Here is a 10,557-nt window from a genome sequence, read left to right on the forward strand (position 1 = left end):
TGACATGAATCTATGGCCAAACTCACGGAGAGCCGGCCGGGACAAAACACTCTCACCAAAGATCCTGAGGGCGAAGAGAAAAACAGAGGGGGGAACTGGGGAGAGTGGATTTGACTGTCTTCTCTCTCATTTCCTCACAACCGTGTTTTTGTTTGGTTTTGTCGTTGTTTGTCTGTTTCGCTTCTCTCTTCACCCCTACCCAATCCCTCCAGTCTGAGCGCCTGGAAGAGGCTAGCTAAAGCTAGAAACCAACCCGACTTCCCCACACCAATTTCTGAGCCAAAGCAGCGACCAATCAATATTTCCCGGGCCTCTGTATCAAAACGAGGTTAAGTGCTCAGCCTTTGATATGGAAATTATTTTTCACTCTCATGAAAATAAAAATCATTTTCACAAGAAATTAAGGTTTTGCACTTGGCCTCATTTTGAAAGTGGGGATTTTTCTAGAGATAAGTTATTGCGTTCACATGATTTAGTATTTGGGTAGCAAAAATATATAAGAGACGCCAGAAGTAATAAATAATATTCCATACATTTCAGTTTTATTTCGACTGAAAACGAGTCTGAGATCTCTACAATGTCATGCAATTTTCTGCCAAACTGTAACCAAAAGAGGAGTAATATCTTTAAATATTAACAAATCAATTGACACCTTTTTTATGTGTCTCTTTCGCATTAAGCCTTTTGTTCGCTTCATAAACATTAACAGAAGTTTGTTACTAAAGCTTCAGTCTACCTGGTTCATTTTTACAAACTTTTGTAAACGTCATGACACGAGGAATATGCAAACGACTATCAGAAACTAAGTGCATTTCAATAGTACTAGTTAGGACTAAGCACATGCGCATAAGTTCGTATGCCTACACAAATTCCAGGTATACTAATTGGAATATAGGAAAACTAAAAGTGAATTCCGAAAGCATTTTTGAAAGAAAAACTCTATCATTTTGATATGCACAGGATATGTGTATACTGTTTTAACGCTTTTTGAGAGAACAAACAATAGCAATTCCGTAGGACTATGAATTAAGAGTACGGAGCCCCTTCCAAAGCTAGCGATGGCTACAAATCTTATGAAGGAATTTCACAAATGTTTGCAGGCTGAAAATACAACCAAAGTCAGTGTATGCTAAATGTTCATTATCGTTCACATGGCTTAACTTAAAAATACAAATGATTCTAATCACAGGGAGACTTTACGGAACAATTCCCGTTAGCAGTTGGTCTTCGTTTAGTTTTCGAGCGATAGAAGCAGATGCTCATCGTTCTCGGTCCGATCAGTGATCTTAACACTCTCGCCAAAACTGGTCACGTGAAAGATAGTGCTGCATATGCATCTGCGCATCCTCGTACACACTGAATGCTGAACTAGGTGGCGCCGACCAGCATGGCGTGGGAAACTGAGGATGAAACTCTTCCTGGGTGGGCGGCTCAAAATGCGGGAAGGAGTAGTTTTCGCGCCAATGAAGAGTGCCATTGACTTCGACTTTGAAACTTGAGCTCATAGAAGGAATTGCGGACAACTGAGCTGGCGCCATCAGGTCGTCTCTTTCCCATGAAAATGGCAGATCGCTCGATACGTGCAGTGGTCTCGTAGTGTAACCTTCCTCAGGCCAGTCGTGCGACAGTGGTGGCGGTGGTGGAGGAGGTAGAGCCGAGGTCACTGGCGGTTGATCTTGGCTGCTAAGGAAGTTAATAAAGGGGGTCTGGTAGCGAATTATCGGTGGTGGAGAAGGGAAGCGGATTCTTCGTTTCTTGGGTTTTGAATCGGTGCTGTCTTGTCTGCTTGATCTAGAAACAGTGAAAAATAAAGGGCATCTATAAATGGAAGGACCAGTAGTTGTCAGTACAGAGCAGTCATTTTTCGGTCGGAAAGTGCTGAAATATGCTTCAAATTTGTCTAAGCGGAAACGCCCTAAAGTCGCGTCTTTCAACTTCCTCCACTTCCCAATTTTACTCAGTAATCGCACATCCGCCCCCAACCCCCTTTCAAAGACGCCCTTCCTATAACCGGATGTGTTTTCCCGATAAAGAATTTTAATACACCCACTAGATTCCACTAAACTCTCCGGAGACCCATAACGTTTGAAGACCATCTTCACGCTATTCTTCACTCCTTGAAACTGTTACAAAACTGAGTATAAAGTTCAGGTGCAAGCTATTAGGTACCCTTTCTGTTTAAGGTTGTGAAGTGGCGTCACGAACGTTCACTTACTAAAGAGATGAAGACCACCTTTACTTATGTGCACCAGGTGATACTTTTTGGAAAAATAAATAGTTTTACGCTAGTTCATCCATAAGAAGTATCTGAACATTTTTATGCCTCTTTAAAAAAAGGGGCCTAAAACGTGTCTAAAAGGCGTGGTATGAGAGTTGCTCATCCGTGTTAGGAGCTCCTGATTAAACTATATTTGTTTAACATGATGGTTTCCCACTTTTCTGCTACGTCTAATGAAACCTTCAATAAAATGTTAACATACCTCTTTCCCTCTCTGAAAGCCTTAGCGAATGGATTGTTATCAATCTTTAGCTGGGTCATCCGGGGATTCTGGTAACTAGTGACCGTGATGAACTGGGTCTCCGGGAAGTTAAACACCCATTGGTCGCAATGGCGCATGCCCATTTTAGTCACAATAAGCCTCAGTCGGTACTTCTGCATGGAGTTGATAACGATCTGAAAATAAAATAGCTCGTCAGTTCCCCAGCTAATTTCGTAGGTGACGAATGACTCCTTCATTTTGGCGCGAAATTTCAGCGTTAATTTGTAATTTCACATGTGAGAGTTCGGGAAATTATAAGGATTTGGACAAAAGTAAACGCGCGTGAAATTATTCCGTAATTTCACTCGTCACCATTTGATTACACTTATTTCAGTCTTTGGAGGCGAGTACTCCCGACCCCACCCCTGTTATAAGTTTACCCAATAGTTCCAGTGAATTTCCATTCAATTTCTATGTAAGAACAAATTTTGAAAAAAACTTCAAGCTTTGTGTCTGAGTATCAGGCCTATATTGAACGAGAAATATGGACGTGCGAAAAAGTGTGCGGCAATCATCTCTTCTTAAATTTTCAAGGTTTTTTTAGCTGTATCGCGTTTAACATTGGCCAAATTAACATCATTCCATAGTACCTGTACTTATACCCAGTCCTCCTTCGTTTTACCCATTAGACCGGGGTTTTGAAAAACAAGAATCATTATATGCGCATCAAGTCTCTATTCTCACGAACTTTGTTTCCTATTCTAAATAAGTTCAATTTTTGGTTTTGTTCTTCACTTTTAAGCTATTAAAAGATTATCATCTCTGTCTTATCCATAGCTTATTCGAATCATTCTCGTTATTCCACACGTACGTTTCCGCCTCTTGGGTGAATGTGATTTGACAGTTTGAGTTTGTCAAAAATGGCTCCCTCGCGCATCCAGTACTGCCCCAGGCTAGCCGAGTTTGGATGAAGGTACTTGCTGTTGGCCTCGTCTACCGGAATCCCTTTTCCCGCAGGGACCCATCCCTGGTTACTCTTGTAGCGATAGCGCAAGGAATCAACGGCAATCACTTCCACTGCGCAGCCGTAGTACTGGTTTGGTTCGAGTCCAGCGAGGCAAAAGTCTGGGACTGGGAACATGCGCCTGAAATTTAAGACAAGTATTCAGAGGTTGCACTTGGTTTAGTCTGCTACACAGCCGTTTTTAGGGTCGTCACGCAATGCTCCTCCCCAGCGTTGCGTGACGACACTAAAACGGCTGTGTAGCAGACTACACTTGCTTAGACCCTACAAAAAATTACAGGAGAGAAATGGAGGCGCGACCATCACGTTCTCTCGCGAACAAAATCTTTACTGCTTCGCTCCCTCGCCCACCCCTTCCCCTACGTGTAAACGGACACAACAACCCCCAACATTGTTGGCCCAGCAGAGTTGACAGTTGTTGAGTCCGTTTGCACGTAGCAGAAAGTTTGACCGGTTTTAAACTTTGTGCAACAACTCCCAACAACATGCAACAAACCCATAACATACAACAAAGTTGCGTCCGTTTGCACGGGCTTGATAATGAACCTCTATTAGGATCCAGTACTTCTAACAACCCGTTTACACGGTTCCTGACAAATTTTTTAAAAGACGAATTTTTTACCCGCGCAACCCGTTTACCCCGAACTGTGCAAATTCTGTAACAGATTGCGGTACTGTTTTCCTTTCAAAAACTTGCACGCTTCCGCGGATCCCGCGTAAACGAAAGGCAGATCCTTGCAAGTTTTTGTCCGTTCAAAAATTTGTCAATTGAAATTTGAAATTGGTCACTTCCTTTATTCATTACGTCCAAACCTGACTTCACGGAGAATGTTTCTTCCCTCTCTACTTTTCTGCGATGGCAGCTTTTTCGATACCAACAGTTTTTTGTTTTTGTGCGCTGCAAACCATATACATGTACGTTCTATTTTTGTCATCGAAAGTCATAAATCAGCCAGAAATTTGAATAGGCACCACCCTTTGCTTTGCGGTTGTTGGTAAAAGGTGTCCAATCTGTTTGACGCTACAGTCAAAAAGGAGTGGATCGCTTTTTGATCAATTTTTCCTTTCACTGGAATAAAATTCTTTTCAGTGGTTTTGTTTGGAATGATTTCATGTTCAATGATAATAGAAATTCTACTCTCAATCCCTAGGGAGATCAGAGTAGGACGGATGCCTCAACAAAAGTACACCAAAAATTTTGCATAAATCTTGCGTCTAACGATAAAAAATGCAAAGGAGTCAAATTATTGTATAAAAGAAATCTGTGGCTTGAAAAAAATTAAATTCAAAATTTATCCAGAGTTAAGACATTAAAGATTAACGGCAATCAACTTCAGTTCCTCATGATCAAATGCGATGCTGTATCAGGTCCAAAATAGACGAGCGAAAAGATATGTATTTTGTGCATCCGGCTCTATGCAAATAATCTAAAGAGACTGGAAAATTTTCTCTTCAATTTGATCTTTTGTTCCCCCCTCTGCTAGGAGAAAATTCAAATTTGTAATGTTTTAAAACTTGCTTGAGTACTTCATCGCCTTGGTAAAGTGCACAAATCTATCGAACTTGAAAACACATAATCGTACTATTGAACTCTTTGCGACCTGAATTTATACGAGAAATGTAGACCTGGATTTCTTTCCAGAAGGCAACATGATAGACGTTTACATACCTTCCCGCCTTGGTGATAATCATCTCGGTGTCTTGGCTGTGAAATAGGTCCCACAGCTCAGGATTTCGGAGGCACGCAGAAATCGTCTTGGTTTCACCATCCATCTTTCGGCGTCGCGGCGCTGCGCAGCTTGTCTTTCTGCTTTGGTCACCGCATGGTCTTGTGGATTTAGAATTCCGATCCTCTTGAACTTGCGCATTTTGGAACCGATTTAAGGCCTCGCCTCGTGTAGAATGTGCTTCAGCAACAACAGCTTTGATGCACGGGACATCAGAAACCGTGGCCATTGGAATCTCCTTCGCTGATGAATTCGAAATAGAATCTATTTTTGAACTGTTTACGGAATCTAGCAATCTTCGCGCACTAGAAAAACGCTCAAACGCTCTCCGTGATCTAGAGATCAGAATGAGGGTAACTCAGCCTCTTGATCTGAAACGCTTTTTATGGGAAAACTTGACAATCAGATGCTTTTATTGTTCTCTATTTAGGAGCGTCTATTCAAACACAAATTTATCTCACTTTAAAAATTGAGCTAATTACAGTTAAGAATATGTTTTTGTTATGTGAACCCGCTATTTATCTGTCAAATTTCTTTACAGTTTTTGCACCTCAATTCTTTTGTTTGAGCGGAAGTGATTTTCCACAAATACAACACGTTTCAGAATTACTGGGAAGCTGCAAAATGAGAGTAAATTAACTTTTCAGTGGCAAATCCACTAAAATTTAGAGAAATTTGTCGCCTGTTTTAAAAGATAACTTGAAAATTTGTTTTCATTAGGAAATGAGCTCTGAGAGAAACTACTCCATTTTCATTTTCCCTTAGCAGAGATGTGGCAATGCGCTTCTTATCATCTCAATGTTTAGCTTTTGGAAGGTTGCCTGAAAATGTTGCGATCTGATCAAATTTAAGTTTAGTTAATTGAACTGAAACTTGTTAATGTGTTGGACTTGTCACTATAACTTTCCACCAACAAAATCATTTCGTATAGAAACCAATTCATTTTATCCCACAACCCGCAAGTTAGATATGAGTTAGATATTTGATTAGATCGGTTAACAGTTTGTAGCTGTTCTCTTTCTAAATATAGACTGAAAGGGCTCGATCTTTTTAATTGTGCGTTTATTTTTTATTGAGGAAGGGTTTATCTATTTCAAGTCTAAGCATACCAAGCGGCAGTTTTATCAAACGTTTATCTTCCATTCACCCGACAAGATATTTAAAAAAAGGAATTTTTGCTGAGAACTCAAACAAAATTAAACAAGTAATAGGAGTGATACACCCATTACTTAAAATCACTCCTGTGACTTTGCTGCTTATTTTTACCACAAAAACCTTTGAAAACTTTCATGTTATGCATTCAGTTGGCATAGTTTTACACTTTGGAAATGTTGTCGCAATTCTTATTAGTCACGAGATTCTGCTCACTACAAATTATCCTAATGAAAAACCCACAAAGCAACAAATAAACAATAAACCCAGCACAGTAGAAGGTTTTCGCACCTCTTTTGTCCAAAAGATAACAGCACGCTTACTCCACCCTTGGGAAATTTAAGCTAATTAACTTCCCCCAGTTGATTACACATTACATTCGTCACATTCTCAATTCATGAGTCGGACGCGAGCTCCGGAAATTTTGGCTTGAAAACGGAGAGTGTTTTTTTCTCCGCTTGCAGAAAATACGCGTCCACACGCAGCGTATTCGAATCGTTTTCGCCCGTCCACTCGAAAACGCTAAAACGATGGAAACACGATAGCATCCCTTACAGAGCATGCCGGTTATGCTTGTAATGTATGATGTCAGACGTATGATGTATTTAAATGATGTATGACATCATCGTATTCGAAAACTTCCGTTTTCGTCCGTCTACACGTACCGTAAATGACCTAATAATAAACGCGCACTTCCAAGTACGAAAAAAATAGACGCCCCCTATGAGAATCAGTCCAAAATACTAGTTTGTTGCTTGATCAGCAAGGATTTGCGTTTTTCATCTTGTTCAATGTCAAGTTTAAAGTGAGGATAGAGTAAATGATGGCAACACAATAACCATGAGCGAGGACTAGATTCTGACATCAATGTTGGAATTTCAAAGAGTGATATGGATCTCTAGTCGGCCTAGACGTAAAAAATTGGAGTGGATACTCCGCTATTTTTAAACTCTCTTGATATTTTCGCCGAAAGCATATTACACTGTAGTTTTGTTGAGATTGTAACAGTAACTTATGAGAACAAACGCCTCTCTCTTTTAAATGCCTCCTATCTATTGGACAACCCCGCTTGGACCCCTAAAATTAAATAGACGCCCTGGGCGTTTTCTAGGTAATTTACGCTCAGATCGAGAACCTTGCCTGTGTCCCAGACGCTCTAAACCTTCTGAATAGAGCATTACAAATGGTTTAGACGAGTGCGTGGGCCGGCTACAACGCAGGCTACGAGAAGCTGGGGTTTTCAAAGTTCTCCATTCTAAGGATCGTCTTTGAAAAGATGCGCGCATTTTCGGTGACCGTTTTAGTTAGGCCAAACCGGAGAAAAACAACCCTTCTGAGTCAAATAAAAACTAATACGTGTGGACGCGGCCTCAGTGCACAACCTAATTTTGAAACTAAAAGTAAACTGCTTAATTATCGATTGAGAAAGTTTTTAAAGAAGGTATTTGTTGGCTTAGGTTAGTGCCTAGTGAAGGTATTTGTTGGCTTAGGTTAGTAGGTAGACCAATAAATTGCGTTTGCCGCCCAGGGGCCCCTTTCTCGAAAGTCCCGATAATTAACGGGCCCGGTAAGCTGTCTCCGTTTACGTTAAAGATCGAAGTTTCAATAGTTTTGCATCTAACATGATGAAACTATCAGTTAATGAAACGAAATGGAGTAGTTTGCTTGCCAGGACCTGCGCTCTTATTCTTTATATTTCGATTTGAATATTTGATTTCGGGCCCGAAAAGTTACCGGGACTTTCGAGAAACGGGCCCCAGGGTTTTAAACTAAAATTTAACGGAAACACATGTACACTAATCCTCCTAATATCGCTTGCTCTCCTGATACTCCAAGGCGAAGTTCGAACTGAGTTAAGTTCTAACACGTCAGATGATTTGTTTCTCTTGTAGCTAGGCATTTACCCATTTGAATTTCAGCTAATATAATAACGGTACCCAACCGAAGGATCACACCGTGAACGTAACGGTAACAAACGTTATCTTTCTAATTTCTTAACGGTGAGCAGCTCACAAAATTGTTGTGATCCTGCAATATTCTGGAAGTAATCTACGTAAATATGTGAATCGCTGAAACCTCGTGAAGCCGGGTTAACGGCCATCCAACTCTGGAATTAAAAATAGAGAGGCCAAACAAGTAATATAAAGTAGTTTGTATTGTTTCTTTTTGTCTACGAGGTCTTTTTTCTACCACAATTAACTAGTTCTTTTCTTTTAAAGTCTATTTTCAACCCAACTCTATGACTTAGAGTCATGATTTTTCAAGCCATATGGGGTTGGAGCCAAAGTTTATGCGAGCGATCTGTCGTAAAAAGACACTATAAGACTCCCGTCAAGAAAATAAATTCTTTGGCGCGGAAGATTTGTGACTGTTGAGCCTACTTACCGTTCTTTTATTCATCTTTCGAAAATAATTCGTTAGGAGAGCTTTTTCCTGATAAAGGTTTCTCCGTGGATTTATTGACTCGCTATTCTTGCTTAAAATAAAATTAGTCTCTCTTTTTCCTCTGGGGCGCCCAAGAGAAAGAAAATGGCGAGCTTGTCCGAAGATCACCATCGTGAGGAAGTTTTTGTATTTTTTGTGGAGTAGATCATGAGCTCAAGTTAATGCCAACTATTTCATTATCATAGCTCAATCACACGCAGCTCAGCTGAGTTTAGAAACCTTCCTTCCTTAGACTGCAGCACAGTCCGTATTTTTGCGTGTTCAAGTACGCGCGAGCAGTCAAACAAAAGGTCTGGAGCGAGGCTGAGAACAGAGAGCGAGACTAGGTAGAGACGCTAAAAATTAACGCTAAAAATAGGGGCGTGTGAGGCTCGCGAGCTTCGCGCTCGTAAGACTCTTACGCCACGCCTTACCGATTTCTTTACTGATTTTGAGAAAAAAACCGACTGTTTTGCAGTCTATTCCTTCCTTCCCTACAAAACTCAGAGTGCTTCTATTCCCATTGCGTTATTCCCGCATAGTGTCAATCTTCAAGCAAACAACTTTCACTCAACACAGGTTTTAACTCTCCAAGTTCTTTAATATATTTTTATCTTGAAAATGGGGTTGAACACAAATAACCATACTTTTCAACAACATTCATGGTTTTTGTTAAAAAAAAGATGATAGTATTTTGATGTGTGCGGCAGTCAAATATTAGAACTAAACTGAATTAGATAAATGAAACTCAAATATCATACTCAACAAAGAATTGAAAAACAGAGCCAGTCTGTCAAAGCCACTTTTGCAGTTATCCTAAGTAAGCTACGAACAGAGTGTACAAATTCTCGTGCAAACTAACCTGCCTGGATTTGTGCTAATAAATAATGATAGTCTTTCAAACAATAATTGGCCCTGACTTATATCAAAGCAAAACAGTCACAAATGGTATTTGCATTGAGAATAGCCTGTCCATGTAGGAAGTGCTTTTCATGGGCGCTTATACTTTTTGCTTGCTCTTCTATCTTAACCCTTTGAGCCCCAAGATCCACATACAAATTCTCGAGACTAATCTCCATACATTTCTATTAAGAATAGTTGAGAGAATTTGGTTTAAAATCAAAGTGTTCTCCCTTTGGTAGTCAATTTAGTAATTCTCATAACCTTTACTCTTGATGATCTGCTGATGTTGTTAGGAGAAAATTAATGTTGGTCACTCTTGGGACCTAAAGGTTAAGAAAAATTACGGACTACTTATAGCTGACAGGAGCAGATCTAGGGGGAGGGTGAAGGTGTGTGCAACCCCTCCTACCCCCCCCCCCCCAAAGATGACCTGTGGCTTTCTAATACAACTGGTATTCTGTATTAAAATCTGTTTATGTCACCAGTCGATTACACCATTCCTTAATAGCACACCCCCTGCTAAGAAAAATCCTGGATCCGCCCTGGTTGTGGCTCTCTGTTTTGCAAGCAACATTTTAAGTTAGAGAAACAAACAAAAAACTATTTCCAGTCTATATCTGAACCAACAGCAACACCAGCCTCGCATACAAACAATCAATAGGCTTTGAAACTAAGGACACTGTCACTGTCACTAAGGATCAGTGGTCCGGGATTTTCCCCGGCCACTATGAGCACTAACCCCGGCTACTTTGAGAGGAAACAAAGGAAATAAAGAACATAGAAAACTTCCTAGCTGCTAAATTTATCATCAGTACAAATAATTTCATATATCTGGCTACTTGAAATC

This window comes from Porites lutea, chromosome 5 (assembly GCF_958299795.1).
Source record: "Porites lutea chromosome 5, jaPorLute2.1, whole genome shotgun sequence".
NCBI classification, from domain to species: domain Eukaryota; kingdom Metazoa; phylum Cnidaria; class Anthozoa; order Scleractinia; family Poritidae; genus Porites; species Porites lutea.